Source organism: Xenia sp. Carnegie-2017, unplaced genomic scaffold (genome assembly GCF_021976095.1).
Source record: "Xenia sp. Carnegie-2017 unplaced genomic scaffold, XeniaSp_v1 HiC_scaffold_6, whole genome shotgun sequence".
In the NCBI taxonomy this organism is placed as follows: domain Eukaryota; kingdom Metazoa; phylum Cnidaria; class Anthozoa; order Malacalcyonacea; family Xeniidae; genus Xenia; species Xenia sp. Carnegie-2017.
The window spans coordinates 6885589-6899041 of record NW_025813526.1 but is presented as its reverse complement, the minus strand read 5'-3'; the positions used below and the strand labels follow the sequence as shown (position 1 = coordinate 6899041).

At 30.6% G+C, this 13453-nt stretch overlaps 1 pseudogene; it reads right to left on the bottom strand.

Annotated features, from left to right (window-relative positions):
• Positions 1-9149: 9149 nt before the first annotated feature.
• Positions 9150-9960, bottom strand: LOC124457038 (annotated as a pseudogene).
• Positions 9961-13453: the final 3493 nt, after the last annotated feature.

Here is a 13453-nt window from a genome sequence, read left to right as displayed (position 1 = left end):
ATTTGGGGAATTATATGAGTCCTTTTATCGATTTTATATTGTGGATAAAGCATTGAAGCGAGACAATTTGTAACATCAATAAATTGGACATTGGACTTTCATATTATCATTTTTAAAAAATTGGACTTTGGACTTCCATCAATGAAAATATTTTATATTGTATTTGAAATATATATCTTTTTTATAAAATCTTGTTGTTTATGTATTTTATATTACTCTTATTAACTATTCTAATATATATATGTATATTATCACAGGCTCACCCTCCTCTATTTTTATGTTTACTACCGCTGACTGCCTCAAAAACGATCCCCCGGTTTTTTTATTATAAAATGTATTATGACTATTTTTAGACATAATACATTTTATAATAAAAATACTTGAGCCTGCGATGATATATATATATATATTAGTTAACTACTTGTTGGAATAAACGATAAAAAGTGTTAAACTATCTTTTAAACAGACAATTAATAATACGTTTAGAGTTCATATGGACTTTGTAAAAAGAAACAAATTCGCTCGTCCGTTTTTACAGGAAATTTTTTTCAAAAAATGGAACTTTTCTAAATTGAAAACTGATCGTTTTGCAAGGCTTATATCAATTTTACAAGTGATATTTACGTTTGTGCAAAGTGAGTTTTTTGCTCGTGGTTTTGACTATTCTCATTCTTAAACAATTTAGTTTTGGAGATTTTTATTAACGGTTTTAAATTGCATTTCTTGTTATCATATGTAAATTATTTAGAATCTGTGGTTATCACTGCTTTATTTGGAGAATATTTTATTATTTTCAAAGATTTTTTTAACCCTATATTGCATAATGTGTCTTTAAATTAACATACCACAAATCACTAAATTGCATAATGGTAACTCAGGTTAACAAAGCCATATTTGGTCCTTGTTATTTTGAATGATGAAATTTAGCATTTTGAACGTATTATCCGGCATTTTCGCTGAGGTTTTCGTCCTTGTTGTTAACCACTTACACTCGTGGTTTGTTCGAAAGTCGCCATATTGAAATTTCGTAAATTTTGATGGATAAATGTTGTCTTGAAGAGCGAAGGTAAGCCAATATAAAATATATTTAAGATTTATAGGTATATAATGGGCATTTTGAACGATGATAATGATACTCATTGCTCTTGTGTGAATGTGTAATTCCCAAGAAGGTGTTTGTTGCTTCAAAGCAACAACATGAATTTAGTCTACAAATCTGTGTTTACATTGATCTCACTCGCAGTACGTCGCGAGAAATAAATAACATTATCAACTATGACTGATTGTGAATTTTTTCTATAGACATATATGACATATTTATATATTGCTTGTTTATTTGATTTATACATGAATCCTAATACATTTTATGGAAATCGACAGAGGAGAGATATCCCTCGTCATTTAGAGATATCTTTTCCAGTAGAGTTTCCAGATTTATCTGATGTTAGTGACTTATCAAGTGATTCTATTGAGGATTTTGAAGTATCAGAATCAGAAGTTGTGGCAGCTGGTGCAGATTGTAATATAGAAGATGCAGTAACAGATTCTGAATCGGAAAGTGGATGGCCTGATGATGACTCTGATAATCAACAATCACAACGAGGATCGAAGAAACAACAACACCAAAAACAGAGGACTTCAAAAACTAATTTGGTGTGGAAGGTAAAAAAGCTTGATGAAGTTCATCGAAATGATCTTCCATTTGAATGTGATGATGAAGTTGTATGTCATGAAATTCTTGAGCCGATTATATATGTCAGAAAGTTTTTTGACTGATGAAATGTTGCAACATATATGTGATGAGTCAAATAAGTATGCAGTTCAGAATAATCCAGACAGACTACTTGTTCTGGATAAAGATGAACTTGAGCAGTTTATTGGAATCTTGCATATGATAAGCATTGTCAAAATGCCATCTACCCGTTTATATTGGAGTCAGGAGTTTTACTTTGGAAAAATTGCTGATATTATGACTATCAACCGATTCGAAAAAATCAAATCATGTTTACATTGCAATGATAACATGCAACGCCCATCCATATGCACTAATAAGCTTTACAAGCTTCAACCCATAATTGACATGCTGAAAGATTCATTTTCCAGTTTGAGGCATGAAGAAATGTTATGTATTGATGAGCAGGTTGTACCTTTGAAAGGAATGTCATCACTAAAACAGTACAACCCGCAAAAACCAAAGAAGTGGGGCTATAAATTTTATGTTTTGTCTGGTGTTGATGGCTTGATTCACAACTTTGAAATCCATGCAGGCCCCATTGGGATCTGTCCTGGTCAACCTGACCTAAAAGCATCTGGCAATATTGTTTTGCATTTGTTAGTAAATGTCCCAAGACATAAGTGGCACAAGTTATTTTTTGATAACTGGTGCACTGGAATAGAGCTTGTAAAAGTACTGTACACTCAAGGCATTGCTTGTGTTGGAATAGTACGGGCAAACCGACTACCAAATATAAAGCTACCTACAGATAGCGCAATGAAAGCACAAGGCTGGGGAGCAGCTGCTTTGTATGTCACCAAAGTAGACAACATTGAGCTGCGAGCAGTGAAGTGGTTTGACAACAGAGGAGTAACATTACTTTCAACTTACGAAGCTATCAATCCTGTATCCACAGTGGAACGACGGGACAGAAAAACAAAAACAAAGGTTCAAGTGTCTCGTCCTGCAATTATTTCAACCTACAACAAGTTTATGGGGGGAGTGGACCTCCTTGATAGCATGTTGAGTTTGTCTAGGATTCACATCCGGTCAAAGAAGTGGTATCACAGACTCCTTTAGCATTTTTTCGATATGATTACGGTCCAAGCCTGGCTCATTTACTGTCAAGAAATGAAAAGAATAAATGCATCAAAAAAGGAAGTACTTCAGCTAAGAGTTTTCAAAATGAAAGCAGCAAGCAACCTGACAAAATGTGGCAAAATGATTAGAAGTAAACGAGGACGTCCATCAACCTCATTTGACAGTCTTTACAATGCCAAAAAGAAAAGAGCCCCCACTGCACCAATTCCAGAAAAATCAACAAGAACGGACAATACTGGACATTTTCCGATTTTTGTGGAACAGAAAGGGCGTTGGAAATACCCTGGGTGTGGTGGAGTACCAAAGGTTTTGTGCGAAAAGTGCAAAGTACATTTATGTTTTACTCCAAAGTAAAACTGTTTTAAAAAATTTCATTTGTAAAATTGTTATTTTTGTATCTTTTCTTTCCTATTGTTATTTAGTTTTATGCATTTGATAGATCACTCAGTTATTTTACTCAATACTTTTTACAGATTTTACACAAAAATGACAAAAACGTTTTTAAAATCTGTTTGCATGCTTTCTAAATATATGATCTTTCATTCTATTTTGTTTGTGTCCCTTTTTTATATAAACACTGTGTGATTCAAACGTCTATGTTGGAACAAAAACTTGACAAGCTTATATAAGGCTATTGCATAATGTTGCCTCAAAGCAACATACAGAAAAATACACTATGCGACCACAAATTTTTTTTTTTTGGCTGCTTTGAATTTAGGTGGGTAATTATGCTCTTTCACGAAAAAAATATTTTAAAACTCAATTGTGGAATAATTCATGCAACATAGGTTTAACATTAACATTGAAACTAAACACAATTTTATGACGAAATAAATGCTCTTATTATAAGTAAAAAGAAAGTAAAATTTAAAAACAACAAATAATATTTTCAAAGAAACAAGGGAATTTTTTATCTCTTAAATGACTAACCTGACTTATGATATAATGACAAAAAAATTTTAACTATGGCAAATAAAAATCAAAAAAAATTTACCATAAATAAAAGTTGCATATTTTTCTCAACACAATGAATCTGGTTGTGGTGCAATATGAGAGTGAATCAGAATATAGACAAAAACTTGTCAAATATCACATGCAGATTGTTATTATATTAATCTCGTGTGGAGCTCTTGTGAAATGTTTGTAAATTTTTTTTTTATATTTCAATCGTCTAATATACGCTATTTACATGATGATATATCTGGTAAATTGTTTTTATTTCATATTATTTAAACAGGAGAGGAAATCAATATTTTTTTGAAATTATTTAATAAGAAATTTATTAATTTTATGCTATAAAATGAAAATAAAATCTTGAAATGTGTCTTTACTGCTGAACGTCACTGTACATAATTGAATAGCGCATTCAGCTGGTAACGAAAGGTTGGTGATTTAAATCCTCCCAGTGATGATATGTCATTGTTTAACAGATTTTATTTGTATTTCTCATTATAAGATATAAATTATTTCGAGTCTGTAGCTATAAATGCATTGTTTAGACAATATTTCATTATTTGAAAAATAATTTTTTTTAACATTAACATTAAAATCAAGCAAAATTTTATAACAAAAATTATTACTCCTATTATAAGTAAGAAGAAAAATAAAATTTATTAAAAAAATATTATTTTAAAAAGTACAAGGAATTTTTTCTCTGTTAGATGACGATTTTGAATTAACTTATAATTACCAAAAAATTGAAATCTTCATCAAATGAAACATAAAAAAATTTTTTCCATAAGTAAAAGATCCATGTTTTGGTCAACACAATTAATGTCTGTGTGGTTTTCTTTGAAAGTGAATTAGAATATAGACAAAAACTTGTCAAATATCTTATGCGAGATTGTAATTATGTTATTCTTGTGTGGAGCTGTTGTGAAAAGTCTGTAAATATAATAGCTTTTTTATATTTCAATCGTCTAATATACGCTACTTACATTTTGAAATATCTGGGAAATTTTTATGATTTTAACATTATTTAAACAGGAAAAGAAATCAAATTTTTTTGGAAATTTGTTAATAACAAAGTTATTAAATTTATGCTATAAGATAATAATTTATTCTAAAAATGTGCCTTTTCTCCTGAATGCCTCTGTGGTATAATTGGTTAGAGCCAACCTAAAGATTGGTGGTTCTCTTCCACCCATTGACAATATGGCACAATGTAACGGATGTAATTTATCTTTCTCATTATCTTATAAAAATTATTTAGAGTCGGTGGTTATCATTGCATTGTTTAGACAACATTCTATTATTTTCTAAAATTCTTTTTAACATTAACAATGAAATATACACAATTTTTTTCATGAAATTAATACTCTTATTATAAGTAAGAAAAAAATTAAATTTAAAAAACAGCAAATAAAAATTTTAAAACAACAAGGAATTTTTTCTCTCTTAAATGACTTATTTGTCTGAATTTATAATAACAAAAAAGTTTTAACTATGTCAAATGAAACATAAAACATTTTACCATTGATGAAAGTTCCATATTTTGCATAACACAATTAGTGTGTATGTGGTGCACTTTGAGAGTGAATTAGATTATGGACAAAAACTTTTTTGATCACACAAGCGGGATTCTTAATATATAAATTTTGTGTGGATCGCTTGTAAAAATAATGAAAATTATTTTTTTATACTTCATTCATCTAATATACGCTATTTACATGATAAAATCTCGGTTAAATTTTTTATATTTTTTTATTATTTAAACAGGAGAGGAAATCAATGTTTCTTTGTAAATTCTTTTATAAGAAAATTATTAATTTAATTCTTTAGAATAGAAATAAAATTTTAAAATGTGCCTTTACTGCTGAATGTCTCTTTGCCTTAATTTGATAGCACATTTTGCTGTTTACCGCAAGGTTGGTGGTTTAATTAAACCCAGTGAAGATATAGCACTGTGGGACAGATTTAATTTGCATTTCACATTATCTGATATAAATTATTTAGAGTCAGTGGTTATCATTGTATTTTTTAGACAAAATTCCATTGTTTTCTAGAATTCTTTTTTACATTAACAATGAAACATAAACTATTTTTTCTAAAATTGATATTTTTATTATAAGTAATATAAAAAATTAATTTTAAAAAAATAAAAGATATATGTTAAAAAAGCAAGAAATTTTTCTCTCATAATAGACTAACCAAACTTAGGCTATAAAAAGAAAAAAATTCTAATCATGTGAAATGAAACAAAAATAATTTTACCATAAATAAAAGCTCCATATTTTGCTAAAACAATTAATGTTTGCATGTGCACTTTCATAGTGAATTAGAACATAGAAGAAAACTTGTCAGATATCACATGTGGGATTGTTAATATGTTAAGTTTGTGTGGAACTCCAGTGAAATGTCTGTGAAATTTATTTCATTTTTTATTTCAATCGTTTAATATACTTTATTTACAAGTTGAAATATCTGTGAAAGTTTTCAGATTTTAACATCATTTAAACAGGAAAAGAAATCAAATTTTTTTGGAAATTTGTTAATAACAAAGTTATTAAATTTATGCTATAAAATAATAATTTATTCTAAAAATGTGCCTTTTCTCCTGAATGCCTCTCTGGTATAATTGGTTAGAGCCAACCTAAAGATTGGTGGTTCTCTTCCACCCATTGACAATATGGCACAATGTAACGGATGTAATTTATCTTTCTCATTATCTTTTAAAAATTATTTAGAGTCGGTGGTTATCATTGCATTGTTTAGACAACATTCTATTATTTTCTAAAATTCTTTTCAACTTTAACAATGAAATATACCCAAATTTTTTATGAAATTAATACTCTTATTATAAGTAAGAATAAAATTAATTTTAAAACAGTAAATAATAATTTTAAAACAACAAGGAATTTTTTCTCTCTTAAATGACTTATTTGTCCTAATTTATAATAACAAAAAACGTTTTAAATATGTCAAATGAAACATACAAAAATTTTACCATTGATGAAAGTTGCATTTTTTGCATAACACAATTAATGTCCATGTGGTGCACTTTGAGAGTGAATTAGAATATAGACAAAAACTTGTCAGATATCACATGCAGAATTGTTATTATATTAACCCTGTGTGGATCTCTATTGAAACTTGCATGAAAATTTCTCTTTTTATACTTCAATCATCTAATATACGCTATTTACAAGATAAAATCTTGGTTAAATTTTTAATATTTTATTATTATTTAAACAGGAGAGAAAATTTAAGTTTCTTTGGAAATGATTTTATCAGAAAGTTATTAATTTGACTCTATAAATTAAAAATAATTTTTTAAAATGTGCCTTCACTGCTAAATGTCTCTTTGTCTTAATTTGCTAGCACGTTTGGCTGTTAAGCGCAAGGTTAGTGGTTCGCTTCCACCCATTGACGATATTGCACACTGTAACAGAGGTAATTTGTTTTTCTCATTATCTGATATAAATTATGCAAAGTTTGTCGTTATCATTGCATTGTTTAGAAAGTTTTTATTATTTTCAAAAGATATTTTTATTATCAACATTGAAATGAAACACAATGTTATCATAAAATTAATACTCTTATTAATATAAGTAGGAAAAAAAATTAAATTTAAAAAACAACAAATAATATTTCAAAAACAACAAAGAATTTTTTCTCTCTTAAATGACTAATCTAACTTATGCTATAATAACAAATAACGTTTTAACTATGTCAAATAAAATATAAAAAAATTTTACCATTAATGTCTATATGTGCACTTTGAGAATGAATTAGAATATAGACAAAAACTTGTCAGATATCACATGCAGATTTGTAATATGTTAATTTTGTGTGGAACTCTTGTGAAATGTCTGTTTAAATTTTTTTATATTTCAATCATCTAATATATGCTATTTACGTGTTGAAATACCTGGCAAATTTTCTATTTTTTGTTCTTATTTAAACAGGACAGAAAATCAAAGTTTTTTTAAAAATTATCTTATAAGAAAATTACTAATTTGATGCTATAAAATAAAACTAAAATTTTAAAATATTCCTCCATTGCTGAATGTCTCTGTGGCATACTTGGTTAGCGCGTTCGGCAGTTAAAGAAAAGATTGTTGCTTCGAATCCACTGATTGACGATATTGCCCCATGTAACAGATATAATTGGCATTTTTCATTATGTGGTGTAAAATATTTAGGGTCTGTTGTCACCATTAAATTGTTTAGACAATATTTCGTTATTTTCTAAAAAGTATTTTAAGCCTAACAATGAAAATAAACGCATATTGATCAACTGAAATTTAATTTCCAGTTAACAAAGACAACAGAAAATCGTCTAAATACCAATGAACTACTTTAGAAAGAAGAATCGAAGATCCTTCAGATTTCAACACTCTGTAATGTAACTCTGAACAAACCGAAAATTCAACAGATGATTTGCATGAACAAAGAACTCATTATGTTGAGTAACAAGCCAATGAAAATGATAAAATGCCAAAATACATGAAGAAGCAAACATATTGGAACAATTAGCAGTCAAGTACTTGTGAAATAGTAGCAAATATTTGTAAAAATTATGTTTGCTGTCTGCAATTTTTTACCAAATAACTGTGTCCATACTGCAAGAACAGGTGAAGCTCATTTAACAAACAAGGTGTTAGTGTATAGTAAACAATTATTAGATAAAGTTGAGCATGATATCAAAAATTATTCAGACTGAAGTCAATGTTATCTGCTAAAGCTGAACCTGTGCCCGATAATATTGATCGAGGTCTGAATAATTCTTCATATCATGCGAAAGCCAAACTAAATAATTGTTTTATTATTCACCTCAACTAACTTTAGCCTAAAATTCTAAAAAAACATATCAATTGAAAACAGTTTTAAAACCTTCGCGGATTTGTGCTTGTCTAACGGTTATTTTAAGTTCATGATGTCGCTTAAATATGCTGTAAATATGTTGAAAAGCAGCTTCGTCTCTTTTAGTGTTTTTGCATATCGTTTTTAGAAACTGTGTCAAAGGTCGCTACTATTTTGTTGTATTTGCGTCGATAATTTTGCAAACGTATGTTTGTAGATTGACGTCATACTACAGATATCGAGAAGTATTTGTAATGTGACGTCGTAATTGCAGATCGTTGACAATTATTTAGCATATACAATACTTTATTTCAGAACAACATGTAAATACATAATTATTAAGAAAAAGGAAACCCAGAAGTTGGCCCTATATTAAGGGTCTCCTATTTATGTAAAAAATCTTACTGAACTAGTTAATAAAAAAAAGTCAAAATAAGAAACAGCTAAATATCAATTATTAAATGACGATTCAAAATATATTCATTTTTTTCTTCAAATTTGATTTAAACTCACGAACGTTAGGGCTGTCTCAAAAATGAAATAAATAAATAGGAAGATTATTCAAGTGTTTAATAATTCTGACAAAGAAAAAATTTTTGTAACAGTTGAGTTTTGCGAGTTTGAGTTGTAGTTTATATGGGTAGTTAGATCTCGGTTTAGTTTTTTTACAAAGTTCAAAATTGTCGCTGAAACTCAATCCATTTAGATTGAATACAGTTTTATAACATTCCACTAAGGAAAGGAAATCTCTCCTTTGTACGAAAGAGTTCCATTTAAGAATTTTACACCTCTTCGTGTACTCCATCTCTTGCTTTCTTTGGCCTAAAGCACTTTGCGAGGCTCTTCACTGTACCTTCTTAATTTCATCGTTGTCTTTGATGAGGTGTGGTGACCACACCGGCAGGCATATTCCACGATTGGAGAAACCAAGGTTTTGTACAAGTTTGAAAAAACATCTTTCATTTAACGCATAATGTGCGTTTAAGTAAGCCAAGAACCTTATTTGCTTTGTGAACTATTTGTTCAACATGTTTTGACCATTTCACATCACTAGTCATAATAACTCCAAGATCTTTGTAACTAGATACAATCCTCAACACTGTACTCGATATGTTGTAACGCGTGGACTTTTTGTCTCTGTTATGTGTAATTTTCATGACTTCACATTTCGTAGAAATAAATTTCATCTGCCAACAATACGCCCATAGGTCGAGGGTTGTCAGATGTATCTGTAAAGCATCGATATTATTTATCTGTCGGTAGTTTTTGGTATTGTCAGCAAATAAATTAGCAGTTGATTTGATAATGCCAGGTATTTCGTTCACATCAATAAGGAACATAACCGGTCCCAGTCCTGAGCCTTGAGGGACACCAGACGTATCTAGTGAACAAATCGAGTACGATCCACGCACTGTGACTCTTTGTTTTCGAATGGTCAAGAAATTCTTGAACCATAGGTGCAGCTGCCCATCTATCCCTTACCTATTGAGTTTTAAAAGTGGGCGCTTATGAGAGACATCATTAAAAGCGTTTGACAGGTCCAGAAATATTACATCAGACACTTTACACGAATTCTTGTTAAGCACCAGTCATTTTAACAACTTAAAAGTCGGGACACTTTCGATTGGCCTCCAGGTATCCAAATTGGCTTGGGTTTAAAAGTTGGTGTTCCATCCACAATGAGGCAACTCTCGATTTCACAACCTTCTCCGCCGTTTTACTGATGATAGATGTTAGCGACCTGGCGATAGTTTTCATTTCTATATTTTGGTCCCTTTTTATTAATTGGAATAGCGTGTATGATTTTCCAATCGTTGGGTAGTGAGCCAGATTGGAATGACATGTTAAATAAGTTGCAAAGTGACGTAGATATTTCCAGTGCACATTCTTTTAGGATACGAGGCGATAATTTATCAGGACCTGGGGATTTGTGTATGTTTGGGTTTTTCAGATGACTTTCCACTTCGCTAGGTGTGCATAATACATTACACAACTTTTCATTGAGAACATGATCAAATTCTGATAGACACTTTTTTTTCTTGTGTAAATATTGATGCAAAATATGCGTTCATACGTTGTGCAATCTCCTGATCCCCAGCAATTTCTACACTTCCATCTTTTAGGAACTAATAGGTCGTTAGTTACTTCTCTTTTTGAACGCATGTAGCTCCAAAAAGGCTTGGAATTATTCTCTATCTGCAATTTATCTGCGAGTGCCTCAAGATGTCTTCATTTGGCTGAGTTGTATAACTTTTCAAGGAATTGTTCAAAGTATGATAGGCGGCCCAGTGATTTTCATTGTTGAATTTTTTGTTTTTTTTTTATAAAGGTGTTCCTTTTTTCTGCACAATTTAATTAAATCCTTCGTAATCCATGGAGCGATGATTTTTCTTCTATGCCGGTACTTGCGAATACTTTCGTTGACCGCTGCAAAACAAAGGTCTTTCCATGCTTCCCAGTTAGCATTTAAGTCTTGTTGTTTTATCGTAAAGTACCAGGAAGAATAACTGAACAAAGGTCTTAGATAAATGCCTTGTTGAATGCATAATTTTCTTTGGTTGAGATGCGTTGTTGGTAGGGGTGAGTGTTTACGATGAATGTTATTGAATATTTTATTTGCAGGTAGTTGACCAATGAAAACTGACATTGTTTACTTAGTGAATAATAAAATATTCTTAATGTATCTCCGGAGAAAAAGAGTGAATTTTGTTTTCCAAGAGTGTCAATGTTTTCCCTGATGACGCCCCGAGTAAAAGAAGAAATTTTAAGAACACTAAGAAAACATATAAAATATACACAATTACAGATTATTTTTAGTACATTTCTAGCATTTGGTCAAATGTTTTTAAAATGGAATAAGAATTTTTCTGAAATTATGTCTACTGGTTTTGACGATTTTGCCGTGATGTTTCGCTTGATGCATGAAATTTATGTAAAAATTACAAGCTTCCCAAACTATCTTTCCGTCATCAAAGTTTTGAGAACCGTATTTGTCAGGAACAATTAAACCATAATGTGTTTCCATTAACGTGCGTTTTAGATAAAAAACAAACTGGACCTAGTCACCACGGCTATTTATAAAAATGCACGATTTTCAAAGAAAACAGATGAAATTCTTTGATAACCCTTTGGGAATGTAAAACAAATCTCCCCAACTGTTGAAGTAATAAAGTTTGCCATTTCTTTTGCTGAGATGTGTCCGTTTTAATCTGGTGGTCTTTATATAACGACTACTTTTGAGTATCTGTAGAAGTTCTTATACTACAAAATAAAACAAATTCCGAAGAGGGATATCTCGTTTTCTTGATATTCAAGATATTACAAGAGTTTGAAACAAAGGATAGGGTAATATTTCGTCTTTATTCCAAAGACATCATAAGACTTATGGTTTACAATGCTGGCTACGAAACGTTTATATATTTACAAGCAGAATTGACAGTTATGTAATTAGAAAACTATAAGACTGAACAATCAGGCAGTATACTTACATTAAAATAGAGATAGTTTCTTTATTATATACTTTTATTATATTTAAACTACGTAGTTTGTCATGCAAATAAGTTCGTAGTATTGGAAATACATCTAATTAGTATTTAAATTATAATAGCAGCAAGCTTTGCCAAGATCTATTATTGCTTTAAGCTCGAGCAAAAAAGTCCGAAAACAAGTCAAAGTTAAAACAAACTCAGAAGAAGCAAAACATCTTGAGATTGCAAAATGCGAATCAAACCAAGACGAGAGGTGAACTGTAAATTTTCGACTTTGTTTCAAGGTCATCCTCAGACAGATTGATATCTAAAACCAAACGTACACATAGATATTTACAACGCATGAAATAAGTAAACGGAAGTAAGCATAAGAAATTAAATAGTGTGATATTTACATTGACAGAGTTGGAAGAGGTGTAGTATTTCAAAAGGATGTATTGAAACTGCCGACACGAATGGTAGAATAAATGTATTATACTTTAAGAGAAGGTTTGAAATTTTTTGCTAGCCTTAAGTCCCGTGTTGAGAAAAGGTGTAGTTGAGTCAAGTATTTTATAGTTTTTGGATACAAAGTTTTCTATAGGAGAGGGAGTTCTGGGAGGAGGAAGGAGATCATTGAGTTGTGAGAACTGGTTTTGAAGAGTCGCCAGAAATTGAGCGTTTTCGCACTCATGGAAATGCTAGCCAATTGCACTAGAAGAGAGTCTGGTTGCATGTTCTCTGAGCCATACAGACAGGCATCTTGGTGTCATGCCGATGTAGGTTTTACAACAGCCAGGGCAAGATATTTTGTATACAATATTACTACGAGAAAGTGAAGGAAGTTTGTTCTTGTTAGAGACAAAATAGGACAGGTTTTTTTGTCATAAATAGTAACAAATTTCACCTGTTGTGAAAAATGTCTTTGCATTTTCTTAAAACAGGACTTTAAGGACGATATTTTGAAGATAAGGTTGAAAACTCACTTCGCTTAAGTAAGGGCATACGAAGAGAAATGTTCTCCACCATTTAACCGAAACTTTCGCCATTCTCAAGCATGACAAGTGAAATGGCATTGTACTTATAAATTTTTCTGATTATACATCTTCTGTCGAATACCTCTTCTCTAACACCTCCAATTTTTAGAAATAGGATCACGACCCGACATTGACCAGACTTCGTTCTCTTCAAGACTACCTACTCAACAAACCTGGTGAAATTACTGACGAGTAATTTGACCCTGCTAAACCTGTTACACCATAATTTAGTGGAGCCTGTGGTTCACCAAGTACACACAAGTATTATGATACTTTACCGAAATTCAGACCAATAGCTGACACTGCTAACACTCCTCACTACAAAGTTG